This window comes from Hippopotamus amphibius, chromosome 5 (genome assembly GCF_030028045.1).
Source record: "Hippopotamus amphibius kiboko isolate mHipAmp2 chromosome 5, mHipAmp2.hap2, whole genome shotgun sequence".
Taxonomy (NCBI): Eukaryota; Metazoa; Chordata; class Mammalia; order Artiodactyla; family Hippopotamidae; genus Hippopotamus; species Hippopotamus amphibius.
The window spans coordinates 130,005,150-130,020,350 of NC_080190.1; the positions used below are offsets into that span (position 1 = coordinate 130,005,150).

At 35.5% G+C, this 15,201-nt stretch overlaps 1 long non-coding RNA gene across 1 annotated transcript in view; it reads right to left on the reverse strand.

Annotated features, from left to right (window-relative positions):
- The window catches only part of LOC130853050 (uncharacterized), a 138,459-nt gene that overhangs the window by 56,295 nt on the left and 66,963 nt on the right, over positions 1-15,201 (reverse strand). The gene's annotated exons all lie outside the window — the stretch shown is intronic.

Consider the following 15,201-nt stretch of genomic DNA (forward strand, 5'->3'; position numbering starts at 1 on the left):
CTGCATACTGTTTTCCATTGTGGGTGCATCATTTTACATTCCCAACAATAGTGCATGAGAATTCACTTTTCTCCACATTCTCATTAACACTTCTTGTTTGTTGTCTTTTTTGGATAAAAGCAATTCTGACAGGTGTGAGATGATATCTCACTGTGGTTTTGATTTGCATTTCCATCATGATTAGTGATGTTGAGCATCTTTTTATATGCCTATTGTCCAGCTGTGGGTTTTCTTAGGAAAAATGTCAATTCAGGTGTTCTGCTTATTTTTAATCAGGTTGTTAGTATTTTTGATGTCGAATTGTATGAATTCATTGTATGTTTTGGATATTAACCCCTTATCAGATATATCATTTGCAAATATCTCCTCCCATTCAGTAAGCTGCCTTTTGATTTGGTGATAGTTTCCTTTGCTGTGCAAATTTTTAAAAGCTTAATGCAGTCCTATTTGTTTATTTCTTTTTGTTTTCTTTCCTTTGCCTGAAGAGACAGATCAAAAAAAAATTGCTAAGGCCTATACCAAAGAGTGTATGGCCTATGTTTTTTTCTAGGAGTTGTACAGTTTTGGGTCTTACATTGAAGTCTTTAACCATTTTTAGCTTTTACTTGTATATTGTACGAGAAAGTAGTCCAGTGTGATTCTTTTACATGTAACTGTCTGGTTTTCCCAAAACCATTTACTGAAGAGGTTGTCTTTTTCCCATTGTATATTCTTGCCTCATTTTTCATACATTAATTACGCATATAACTCTGGGTCTATTTCTGGGCTCTTTATTCAGTTCTGCTGATCTATGTGTCTGTTTTTGTGCCAGTACCATACTGTTTTGATTACCTTTTTTGTAGCTTTGTAGTATAGTTTGAAATCACGGAGTGAGATATCTCCTGGGTTTGTTTTTTTTTTCTTCTTCTTCTTCTTTCTTAATATTTTTTGGCTATTCAGGATCTTTGGTGGTCCCATACAAATTGTAGAATCATTTGTTCTAGTTCTGTGAAAAATGCCAGTGGTATTTTGATAATGATTGCTGTGAATCTGTAGATTGACTTGGGTAGTATGGTCATTTTAACAATAGTAATTCTTTCAAGCCTTGAGCACAGTGTGTCTTCCATTTGTTTGTACCATCTTCAGTTTCTTTCATCAGTGTCTTGTAGTTTTCTGAGTACAGGTCTTTTAAATCATTAGATTTATTCCCAAGTATTTTATTCTTTTTGATGAAATTGTGAATGGGATTGTTTTCTTGATTTCTCTTTCTGATAGTTTGTTGTTAATGGATAGAAATGCAACACACTTCTGTATATTAACTTTGTATCCTGCAACTTTACTGAACTCATTGATGAGGTCTAGTAAATTTTTGGTAATGTGTTTAGAATTTTCTATGTATTGTATCATGTCATCTGCAAACAGTGAGAGTTATACTTCTTCCTTTCCAATTTGGATTTCTTTTATTCCTTTTTCTTGTTTGATTGCTGTAGCTAGGACTGCAATACTATGTTGAAAGTGGCAAGAGTGAGCATCCTTGTTGTGTTCCTGATCTTAGAGGGAATGCTTTCATCTTTTCAGCATTGAATTTGATGTTAGCTGTGGGCTTGTCATATATGGCCTTTACTATGTTAAGGTATGTTCCCTCTATACCAACTTTGTTGAGAGTTTTTAATGTGAATGGATATTGGATTATGTCAAAGGCTTTCTCTGCATCTATTGATATGATCATATAATTTTTAACTTTTGTTTTGTTAATGTGATCACATTGATTTATGGATATTGAACCATCCTTGCATCCCTGGGATGAATCCCACTTGATCACAGTGTATGTTCCTTTTAATGCATTGTTGAAATCGGTTTGCTAATATTTTGCTGAGAATTTTTGCATTATTTTTCATCTGTGATATTTACCTTTAATTTTTCGTGTGTGATATCTTCATCTGGTTTTGTTATCTGGGTAATGCTGGCCTCATAGAATGAGTTCAGAAGCTTTCCTTCCTCTGCAATGTTTTGTTGTAGTTTGAAAAGGATAGATATTAACTCTTCATAAAATATCTGGTAGAATTAACCTGTGAAGCCATCTGGCCCTAAATTTTTGTTTGTTGGGTTTGTTTTTGTTTTTTATTTACTGCATCAATTTCTTTACTGGTAATTTGATTGTTAATATTTGCTATTTCTTCCTGATACAGTCTTAAGAAATTGTGCATTTCTAGAAATTTATTTCTTCTAGTTTTTCCATTTTATTGGCATATAATTGTCGACAGTAATCTCTTATATTTCTTTGTATGTATCTGGTATTAGCTGTAACTTCTCTTCTTTCATTTCTGATTTTATTGATTTGGCCTTCTCTCACTCTCTTTTTTTTTCTTAAGTCTGGCTAAAGGTTTATCAATTTTGTTTATATTTTCAAAAAACCATCTCTTAGTTTCATTGACCTTTTCTATTGTGTATAAAGTCTCTACTTTATTTCTGTCCTAATCTTTGTTATCTCTTTCCTTCTACCAGCTTTGGACTTTATTTTTTCTTCTTTTTCTAGTTTAGGTGTAAAGTTAGATTGTTTACTTGAATTTTTTCTTGTTTCCTGAGGCAAGCTTGTTTTGCTATAAACTTCCCTGTTAGAACTACATTTGCTGCATTCCATAGTTTTGGATCTTTATTTTTTTATATGTCTCCAGGTCTTTTTTTTTTTTTTTTTTCCTCTTTGATTTCTTCAGTGATCCATTGGTTGCTTAGTAGCATATTGTTTACCCTCCAAGTGTTTCTATTGTTTTTCAGTTTTTTCAGTAGTTGATTTCTAGTCTCATACTTCTGTGGTTGGAAAAGATGTTTGATATGATTTCAATGTTCTCAAATTTACTGATACATGTTTTGTGGCCTAGCATGTGATCTATACTGGAGAATGTTCCATGTGCACTTGAAAGGAATGTGTATTCTGCTGCTTTAAATGGAATGTTCTAGGTATATCTATTAAGTCCTTATGGCCTAATGTTTCATTTAAAGCCAGTGTTTATTAATTTTCTGTTTGGATGATCTGTCCATTGATGTAAATGAGGTGTTAAATTCCCTACTGTTATTGTCAATTTCTCCCTTTATGTTTGTTAATATTTGCTTTATGAATTTAGGTGCTTCTATGTTGGGTGCATATATTTTTACAATTATTATATCTCCTTCTCAGATCAATCCCTTGATCATCGTGTCCTTCTTTTTCTCTTGTATAGTCTGTTTTAAAGTCTATTCTGTCTAAGTATTGCTACCCTGGCTTTCTTTTTGTTTCCATTTTCATAGATACCTTTTCCCATCCCCTAACCTTCAGTCTGTGTGTCTTTAGATATGAAATGATTCTTTTGTAGGGAGTATATATGTGGGTCTTGTTTTTGTAATTATTCAGACACTCTACATCTTTTGATTGGAGAATTTATCCTTTTCACATTTAAAGTAAGTACTGCTAAGTATGTACTTATTGTCATTTTATTAATTGTTTGGGGATAGTTTTTGTGGGTTTTTTTGTGGCTGTTCCATTCCTTTTTTCTCCTCCCTTGTGATTTAATGTCTATCTTTAGTGTTATGTATGGATTCCTTTCTCTTTTTTTTTTTTTTGTATATATCTAGTACAGAATTTTGATTTGTGGTTACTACAAGGTTTATATAAAGAAATCTACATGTATCTACATCTATATCTATTTTTCTCTATCTCAATATATGATTATTTTATGTTACTTGTCTCTTAAGTTGAATGCATTTTAACAAAGTTTCATTTTTAATCCCTACCACTACATTTACTGTTTGTGACATTACATTCTACATTCTTTTGTGTATCACTTACCTACTTATTGTGGATATAGATGACTACTTTTGTCTTTAACCTTCTTACTAGTTTTATAAGTGTTTGATCTACTACCTTTACTGTATATTTGCCTTCACCAATAAGATTTTCCCTTCCATAATTTTATGTTTCTAGTTGCAGCCTTTTCTTTTTCACTAAGAGAAGTCTCTTTAATATTTCTTATAAAGCTGGTTTGGTGGTGCTGAACTCTTTTAGCCTTTGCTTGTCTAAAACTTTTGATCTCTCTATGAAATCTGATTGAAGCCTTTGCCAGGTAGAGTAATCTTGCTTGTAGGTTTTTCCCTTTAATCATTTTCAACATATTATGCCATTCCCTTCTGGCCTTCAGAGTTTCTGCTAAAAATTCAGCTAATAGTCTTATTAGAGTTACCTTATATATAACTTGTTGTTTTTCCCTTTAATATTCTCCCTTTATCTTTATTTTGTCCATTTTTTCCATTTTAAAAACAATGTGTCTTGAGGTGTTTGATCCTGTTTGGGAGTCTCTGTGCTTCCTGGACCTGGATATCTCAGGTTAGGGATTTTTTCAGCTATCATGTCTTTAAATATATTACCTGTTCCTTTCTCCCTCTCTTCTCCTTCTAGGACCCCTATAATGCAAATGTTAGTAAGCTTGATGTTATTCCAGAATTCTGTTAAACTGACTTGACTTTTTTTTTTCTTTTTTCTGGTCAGTTTCTATGTTTTCCACTATTCTGTCTTCCAGTTTGCTGCCACATTCCTCTGTATCATCTAATCTGCTTATTCATTCCTTCTAGTGTATGTTTAACTTCACTTTTCATATTTCTCAACTTTGTTTGACTCTTTATATTTTCTAACTCTTGCTTAAAAATATCTACCTTCTCACTCTGTTCATCCATTCTTCTCCTGAGTCCTTTGATCATATTTATGGTCACTACCTTAAACTCTTTTGGGTAGATTGCTTGTCTCCACTTCAGTTACTTCTTCTTCTGGGGTTTTATCTCATTCATTCACCTGGAACATATTTCTCTGTCACCTCATTTTGCCTTATTTGCTGTTTTGATTTCTATTTAATTGGTTAGGTTAGTTATATTTCCTGATCTTCAATAAGTGAGCTCATGTAGGAAACATCCCATGGGTCCCAGCAGCACATGCACCTCTAGTCTCAAGAGTTATATGTTCTAGGGTATGCCACCTATGTTGTCTGTGTGGGCCCTATTGTTGTGGAAGGCTGACTATTGTGGGTAGCTTGGTAAGTGTGGCTGGCCCCTGGTCCTTTTGGTTGCCACATCCTGCCTATTGAAGAGGCTGCTGACTGTTGGTGGCCAGAGCTGGATCATGAAGCAGCTACAGAGCCCTGGAGGATCTTGGGGTTAATTCTGGCCCACCAGGATGGCTGATTATGGGGCTGGTGGTGGGGGAGGGGGGCTTCCCAGTGTTACTTTTGGCCTGCTGGTGGCCAGTTCCTGACATGGCTGACCATGGGGTTTGATGTGTCCCAATGTTGATAGCACCCTGCTAGTGGGTGGGGCTGGATCCCACGGTGGCTGGATGAGGGGCAAAAGTGTCTCAGAACTAGTGTCATCCTGTAGGTGGGTAGGACCAGGGCATAGGGACTCCTGAGGCTGATACTTGTCCCTGGTGGGTGATGCTGGGTCCTCACACTAGTGCTGGCCTGCTAGTGTGCAGGGCCATGTCTAACAGATTGCTACAGGGGACCCTGAGTGTCCCAGGGCTAATGCAGGCCTTGTGCTGGGCAGGGCCGGGTACTAGGGTAGCAGAGGTCTTAAGGAGTCCTATGACAGCCAGCCTGCTAGTGGGTGGGTCTATGTCCCTGCCCAGTTAACTGCCTGGTTGGGGTGTTCCAGAACTGGTTTTGACCAGCTGGTGGCAGGATGAGTTCCCCAAAATAGCTGCTGCTGGCATCTATGTCCCTAGGATAAATTTCAACTGCATCCTGCCTCTGCAGTAGGTGCTCCAAGATCAGGAGATGGATCTGACCCAAGTTCCTTTTAAATTGCTGCTTCTGCCCTGAGTCTCAGAGAATGTAAAATTTTGTGTGCACACTTTAGGAGTGGAGTCTCTATTCCCCACAGCCTTCTGGCTCTCCCAAAGTAAACCCAACTAACCTTCAAAGCTGAATGTTCTGGGTCTCATCTTACTGGTGCAGGATCCCTATGCTGGGGAGCCCGATGTGACACTTGGGCCCCTCACTCCTTGGGGAGTACCTCTGCAATTGTACTTATACTCTTATGTGTGGGTAGTCTACCAAGGATTATGGTTCTTGACTATACCACATCCCTACCCCTTCTCAGTCTCATTATGGCTCCTTCTTTATATCTTTAGCTGTAGAAGATCTTTTCTGCTAATCTTCTGATTGCTGTCATAGATAGTTTCTTTGAAAATTGTTGCAATTTTGGTGTGCCTGTGGAAGGAGGTGAGGTCAAGGTCTCCCTATTCTGCCATCTTAGCCACTCCTCTAATACGATCTTATAAAAAATTATAAGAAAATCCTAAAGACTCTATCAATAAACTGTTAGTACTAATTAACAAGTTTAGTGAAGTTGCAGGATACAAAATCAACATATGGAAATTAGTTGTTTATATACATTAACAACAAAACATCTGAAAAAGCAATAAAGAAAATCTCATTCACAACAACATCAAAAACAATAAAATACTTAGGAATAATTTAACCATTAAGGTGGAAAATATATATTATACTTAAATATATTTAAGTATATATTATACTTAAAACCACAAGACTTTGATAAAAGAAACTGAGAAAGACACAAACAAATATGATGTCTCTTACACATGGATCAGAAGACATAATGTTGTTAAAAAATCCATACTACCCAAAGCCAGCTATAGATTTAATGTGATCTCAAAATTCCAATGGAATTTCTCACAGTAATAGAAAAAAAATCCTAAAATTTGCATGGAACCATAAAAGATCCCAAATAGCCAAAGCAAACCTGAGAAAGAAGAACAAAGCTGTAGGCATCACAATTCCTACTGTACTACAAAGCTATAGTAATAAAAACAGGACGAGACTGGCATAAAAATAGACACATAGACTAACATAACATAATTGTGAGTCCAGAAAAAAAACCTGCACAACTAATATTTGACAAGGGAGCCAAGAATACTCAACAAGGAAAAAATAATCTCTTCAATACATGGTGTTGGGTAAACGGGATAACCACATGGAGGAGAATGAAACTGGACCTTTATCTTACACCATACACAAAAATTAACTCAAAATGGATTAAAGACTTAAAAATATAAACATAAAATTCCTAGAAGAAAGCAGGAAAAAAAGCTCTTTGATACTGTTCTTAGATCTTAGAAATAATTTTTTGGCTATGACATGAAAAACACAAGCAACAAAAGCAAAACTTAATAAATGGCACTACCTCAAACTAAAAATCTTTTGCAAAGCAAAAGAAAAAAACAACAAAATGGAAAGGCAATGTATGGAATGAGAAAAATTTTTTATAAATCATCTATTTCATAAGAAGCTAATATTCAAAAAATGTAAAGAACTCATGCAGCTCAATAGCAAAAATATGGACTTTCCCAGAGGTTCAGTGATTCCACTGCAGGGGCCATGGGTTCAATCCCTGGTCAGGAAACTAAGATTCCACATGCCATGCAGTGAGAAAAAAAAAATAGCAAAAAAAGAAAAAATTCATTCAAATTAAAAAATGGACAAAGAAGCTAAATGGACATTTTTCCAAAGAAGACATACAAATGACCAACAGGTACATTAAAAGGCATTCAACTTTGCTAGTGATTATCAGGAAAATGCAAATCAAAACTGTGATGAGATATCACCTCTTATCCTTAGAATGACTATCATCAGAATGATAAGTGTAGGTGAGGAGGTGGAGAAAAGGGAAACTTTGTGCACTATTTGTGGGAATGTAAATTGGTGCTATGGAAAACAGAATGAAGATTCCTCAAAAATTTAAAAATAGAGCTATCATAAAATCCAGCAATCCCACTTCTGGGTATATATCCAAAAGAAATGGAGACAGGATTTCAAAGACATATATGCACCCCATGTTCATTGAAGCATTATTTACAATAGCCAAGATCTGGAAACAACCTAAGTGCCCATTAATCAATGAATAGATAAAGATGTGTGCATATATATAGTGGAAAATTATTCAGCTTTGAGAAAAAAGAAAATCCTGCCACATGCAACAACATGGAAGAATCTGAGGGCATTATGCTAAGTAAAATAAGTCAAACAGAGAAAGACAAATACTGAAGGATATCACTTATATGTGGAATATAAAAAAAGCCAAATTCAGAGAAACAGAGTCAAGTGGTTGCTACTAGGGGCTGGGGGTGGTGGGGGAGGGGGTGGTGGTGGATGAGAGATGTAGGTTAAAGGGTACAAAATTCCAGTAATAAATGAGTAAGTTCTTGGGATCTAATGTACCGTATATAGATTACAGTTAACAATACTGCATTATATTATTGCAAAATGGTAAGAAAGTAGATGAAAAAAGAAATGGTAATTATGTGAGGTGTCAGCTAAAGCTATGGTGGTAATCATTTTGAAATACATAAACAAGTATATCAAATTAACATGTACACCTTAAACTTACAGAATGGTATATGTCAATTATATCTCAATAAAGTCACAGGAAAGTTGGAAAAGCTTTTTTAAAAAGGAAAATAAAGGTCTTAAATGTTTCCATCACACACCAAAAAAATAAAAATAAAAATAAAATACTCACTCTGTTCCCTATGGAAGGAATCCTTCCCCAAACTAGGACCTCTAGTCCAGCAGACAATAAAGTTAAGGGGACAGGAAACACAAAGTCACTATGAGGGTTACTGACTGAGAGGGGCCACTCTTACCTCTTCCCCTTGGTTCTTAGTTCCATACATTCCATCAGTCAGAGATCAGCCACTATATAATAACTGTTACTTCAATACATATGCTACATCTTGATGGATAGCACTCCAAATAACCGGATGTCATTGCCAAATTGGTGTCTTAGCTGAAACTTTACAAGGTCATTTCAATGTTCTAATAGGCTGACAGCTATTTAGGATATATGTCTATATGGTACAATTAGTGGATCCTATGACCATATCCCCATTGTTGCATTTTCTTCACCATCTTCCTTGGTCTAAGGCATCATTCTATAGGATCTCATGACAATAAATCAGATACTCTGTGTACATTTGGAAAGTGCTGCTGGCCCAAGTACCATGGTTGGCAAGGCAAACTGTAAGCCTTGTCCAGGGCAGAAGGACTCTGGTATGAATCTGCCATCAAGGGCTGGCTGGTGAGGGATTGTATCACACCTCCACAGTGATGATGGTCTGATATAATCAACTTGCCATCACTGGATAGCTAGTGTCCTAAAGAGATGGTACTTCAAAGTAAGGACATAAATGTGAGCTGCATAGATGCAGCAGAGGTAGGTGACTTAGGTTCTGTGATATCTATGCCTGTGACTTATTTGTGCCCTCCAGGCCTGCTTGGGCTCAGTCCCAAAGGTACCATTTCCATTGCACTGTGGATTAATGTTGTACCTTATGACTTTGTTGGTATGAAAATAGTTAGTGTGTGATAAGCATTTCTGGCTGCACAGTCACTTGATGTTCCATAGTCAGGCATTCAGCATCCTATAACCACAGAAACAACACATAATGGCTATATTTCAATGTGTTCACCACATTCTTAAAGGACTTGCCCCAAATATGTAGGCTATCTTCTCCAAGATAGTGCCTTAGTTGGGCCTTTATGAGGCCATTGCACTCGGGATATGGTATGGCTTCTGCTGATTCACTTAATATGTTGGCTGTGCAGGAGAGGGCAATTTCAGGGGTCTCCGCTCGGTTTTTCCTTTTATTATAGCTCTTATTCCACTAGTTTGGGAACTAATGTGAGTGAACTGCCTAATGCTAAGTATGGTCATCTCAATTATGCTTATAATGAACTGGGGAAATGATCATTGGACCAACTATAATGCATACGTGGGCCAAGACTCCATACTTGACACAAGACATCCACATGCCACATCTTAACAGAGAATCATGATAGGACCAATTCATAACTGTATAGTCAATGAGCCGGGGAAGAAGACACATATTTTTTTTTAATTTATTTTTATTTATTTAGATGTTTTTATATAACAATCTTAAATTTATTTTGATTTATTTTTATTTAGACCATAGGAGCCATATCTGAATCTGATGAGAAGATTGTGCATAGCCTTGACCTTGAACTAGATGCAATGGTTAGATGGGATTTGGAATTCTCTGCCTTAGAGAATGAATGTCTTCTTTGTGAGGGAGGAAAAGAGAAACATATACTTTGACACAGAACGAAAGCTTCTGGAATCTATTCCTAGTGCTAGATAGCCATCAATTCCATTTGGTTTTCCTGGACACACAGGAAGATTACGTATCTCAACAAAATTTTCGATCAGGCTGGGGCCACCAGATTATGTTCTAATCAATGAAATATGCATCATATCCTGGTCTAGGAATTTAACGTGTCACATGATTCTATTCTCTTACACTTTGATCATTAGCTAGTAGAATGCAGAATATCCAAGAAGGTCTATGAGGAGGCTTTAGGAGATAGTGCTACAGCACGGGAGGAGCCAAAATCCCTGTCACAATGTAACAGAGACACGAGCAATAAATAAACTTTTATTTTATTAAGCCATTGAAACTTGGGGAAGGATATATTATATTGTAGCAGATAACACTGATTATGTGAATACAAGCCCATTTTTGGAGTATTTCTGTACATTACTTAGCTGGCTGAAGTTCTCCAATACATTATTCAAGGAAGATTAATTGAACTGTATTACTTGTTTTCTGGCATATTTTAAAATGCTTGTCTTTGGCTTTTATGCTTAAATGATGGTTTTATTTGGGCATAAATAAATTGTTTATACTTTCTTTCGCTGAGAAATTCACAAGCAATTCTAAATTCTATTCTGGCATTTAATGTCACTAGGGAGAAATCTGAGGCCCGTTTGAATTTTTATGCTTTTTGGGTGAGGGTTTTTTTTTTTATACTGTAGGCAAACAGAATTCTTTTTTCCAACAGCTTTATTGAGGTGTAATTGACATATAAACATTGTATATGTTTAAGGTCTACAACTTGATGCTTTGATAGATGTACATTGTGAAATGATCACCACAGTCAAGCTAATTCATATGTACATCACCTCCACATAGTTATCATTTCTTTTTATTTTGTGTGTGTGTGTGTGTCTGATGAGAAGACTTAGTTTAAAACTATCCTCTTAGCAAATTCCAGATTTACATTACAGTATTGTTAACTATAGTCACTATGTTGTAAGTTAGATCTCAAGAACTGATTCATCTTGCATAATTGACACTTTCTACACTTTGACCATCTCCCCATTTCCACCTCACCCCTAGCAACAACCATTCTATTCCCTGCTTCTATAAGTTAGATTGCACATATAAGTGAAATTATTTAGTACTTGTCTTTCTTTCTCTGACTTCTCTCACTTGGCATAATGTCCTCAGGGTTTATCCAAGTTGTCAGAAATGATGGGTTTTACTTCTTTTGTGAGTCTTCTTTATCCATTCATCCATCAATGAACATTAAGGTTGTTTCCATATCTTAGATATTGTTAATAGTGTTGCTCTCTCTCTCTCTCTCTTTTTTTTTTTTTTTGAAGTACAGTAATATTTCTAGGATACATGTCAATTTTTATCATTCTGTGTTTATGTATTTATTTGCTTACTATTAAGACTTCTTATGAGCAGTTTTAAGTTCACAGCAAAATCGAGGGGAAGATACAGAGATTTTGCATATACCGTTGCCACCACACATGCATAGCCTCCCCCATTATCAATAGCCCCACTAGAGCAGTACATTTGTTACAACTGATGAACCTACATTGACACGTCATTATCATCCAAAGTCCATAGTTTACATTACCATTCTTTTTTGGTGTACATTCTATGGGTTCCGACAAATGCACAATGCATGACACCATCATTATGGTATCTGCATTTATTTTTAAGGACAACTTGCCCTTTGAAACTGTAAGTTTAATTCTTCCTTTATTTTGGAGGAATTTTTTATAGTTATATTTTTGTGTTAAGCAGGATTCTAAAAATCACCCCTAGTATTCTCCATTCTAATCTTTGGATCTTGTGATTATGATGAATTATCTCTCCCATGACTATGTTAGATTAAATGGCACAATTTATCACACAATAAAGAGTTTATCTGGATGAGTCAAATATAATCACATCAGCCCTTTAAAAAGCAGAGAGTTTTCTCAGGTTGATAGAAGAAAAAGTCAGAGAGATTGGAAGCACAAGAATAATTCGATGTGCTGTTTCGGGCTTTGAAGATAGATGGAGTCATATAATGAGGAAGGCAGGCAGCCCTCTAAAAGGTGAGGGTGACCCACAGTTAACAGCCAGGAAACAGGGACCTCAGTCCTATAGCTGCCAAAAAACCTGAATTTTGCCATCAACCTGAATAAGCTTGGATGCAGATTCATTCCAAGATCCTTCAGATAAGAACATAGTTGATCAACTTGATTTCAGCTTTGTGAAATCCTAAGCAGAGAACTCAATAGAGCCAAGCTGGATTTCTACTCTGCAGAAACTATGAGATAATAAATGTGTTGTTTTAATTTATTAAATTTGTTATGCAGCAATAGAAAGTGAAGATAATTTAAAAATTATTTCTCCTATGTTTTATTCTCTTTTCCAAAACCACCAATTAAACTTGATTGAATTGTCTTTGTGCCCAATATTTATCCTTCCCTCTATTTTTAACCCTTTGCTCATTATCGCTTCATTTCAATTCTATCTTTATAACTTACATTTTCAATAGTGCTCAGTCTCCCTTATGCTACTTATAAAACGTCTTTCCAACGAAAATGGTAGTTTTTTTCTTTTCTTTCATTCCTGAATTATAACTGCTTCTGTTTATCTCCTCTGGTTGTCATCATATCTCCCCTACACTCCCAAATTTCTACTCTGAATTCATACTTGTAAAACATATTTGTTTTATTTTTATACACTTCTTAGTAACATTTTTCCAATGAATGTTTTTCATCTGTCATTTACTTTTCTTATTCCTTTCTTCCTTCTTACTTACAATATTTTTGTATTGATCCTGTGCTGTTATCTGGTTTATATTATTTGTGAATTATAATATTTCTCCCTGGACCATCAATTTGGAAGAGATCTATGTAGATGAAGAGACCAGGTCAGAATTCTAGGCCAGCAGAAATTCTCATGGTATACCTTGAGGTTTCTTTAAATAAAGAGTTGTGCATGTAAGTGAACTGTTTTAGTATTTACATTTCTCTCACACCAGGTTGTCAGCATAGGATTACTATCACTCAGAGATATCCACTTGCACTCTGCCTTTACTATTATTCCCTGCAAAGATGGCACATCCATTTGTTTCCTCACTGTCCTCACTGTGTCATCCCCATTTCCTCATTCCATCATCCCATCCAAATAGGGTAGAATTTCTGACCACTGGCCCATCTACTGTTTCTAATTGTTTGAAATAGGGGATTATTTTTCTCTCTCTGATTGTGCTTCCTACTTTGTAGATATGTTCTCAACTGATTTTTCTGAGATCTACACCTTCCAGTACGCTTTCTAGGCATTTTTCTAAGCCCTCTTCAATCTTAACTCTAATAAGCCTATATTGTGGCTTAAGCCAAGCCTATAAATGGAGAATGTGTGAGCAGGAAAAACCGTTGACTAGGTTAGACAAATTTCAGACTATTGGAGTTTCATTGGCTTTGTTTGTTTTTTTAAATTTTTTTAGGCAAAAGATGAAAGAGATGGTCAAAGAAAAGAGTATTTTTAAGAATCTAAAACTGTAATGGATAAGGTATGTATGTGAGTGCATATATCTATAGGGTGTATAGGGTGAAGAGGAGGAAAGGAATGATTAGACTGTCCGCTTGACTGGCACACAGTTTTCTAGATGGCAGACAATCTGGCCACATATGCTTTTAACTGCATTACTCATCATGATATACAAAAGCATGAACATCAACCTTTTCCAAATATATAATGTGAAGTAGCCATTATTGGACATGTGAAAACAATTCTATGATAGAGGATAACAGAATATGAATGAGGATATGAAAAGCAATTCAAAATGTATATAAAACCATCAGAAGAATAATTCAAAAGTATTATACTATAGACAGAATTTGTTGGTAAAATTTGTAGGTGTTATCCAAACTATTCTTATAACCCTTAGAATAATTAGTCTTGAATGTTAAATTTCAGATAAATCAATATGAAAGTGGTGGTGACACTGCTTTCCTAATTATTAGAATCACAAAAAGACTTTATCATTTTAGTCAGCAATTCTCACCCAATCAAACATTTGTTATAACAAAGAACCAAATAACTGGTTTCTTCCCCTTCCCTGCGTAAAAGTAAATGAATCAATGGAGAGGAAAAGTATAGAAACATGCAGAGCTCTAAATAGCCCCAAACTGACTGTTAAATGTGTTGTGTCACTTGGCTACAAGAAAAATCTTGAACCAAGTTGGTCAAAAGTAGAGTTGCTATTAAAAACCTAAAGGTTCTGTTTATCTTCACTATTTATCAGGTAAGATCTTCCCTTGGGAACTTTAGAACAAAATGCTTTAAAACCTCAATTATCTGTATTATTTACACAAAAACGTCTCTGCAGTTTTCTCCAGCAGTCACACTGATCCATGCTGTTAGTGAATGACTGCTTGAAAGTCTTTTTTTTTCTTTTTATTCTTTTTCATCTTTTGATTTTTTTGAAAAAAAAAAAAAAGAGTTTAACTATTCACTGTAGGCTACCCAGATGTTCTTTAGACCATCTATAAGCTCATTTTAGAATTATGTCTTAAAATCTTTTTTGCTTTTATTTCTTTCTCTAATCAAACAATCTTCTCTTTTCTATGTTACTTTTTGTCTTGAATGAATATATCAGTAATAATCTCATTCTTAGTTGCATGAGCAGAAGAATTTATTAAATAATTCCTTGGGAAATTTCCAATGGCTTTCTACGGTCTTAGAAATAGTATTCTCCCTGACACATCTGCTACAATATGCTTTAATCACATTTTTTTCAAACCATGAGTGCAATGCAATGCAATGTATCTCATTAAGTCAGGAGGTAGTAAAACCTAGAGTAATGTGATGATCTAGTCAAACAGAGTGAAGAAAACTTGGAAGAAAAAAGTGAAGGGCATAGAGTAAGCATGTTTGTTTCAAACATGTAAAAAAGATTAACCCACTCCCTCGCCTTTAGGAAGAGGTCCCTTTCAGATTATCTAAAAATTAGAATCAGAGCATCCCGGTTGGTGAACACGTGGAGGCGCTAGGCGAGTGGCATGCTGGGAGAGGGCGTGGAAGCTCTGTGTTCC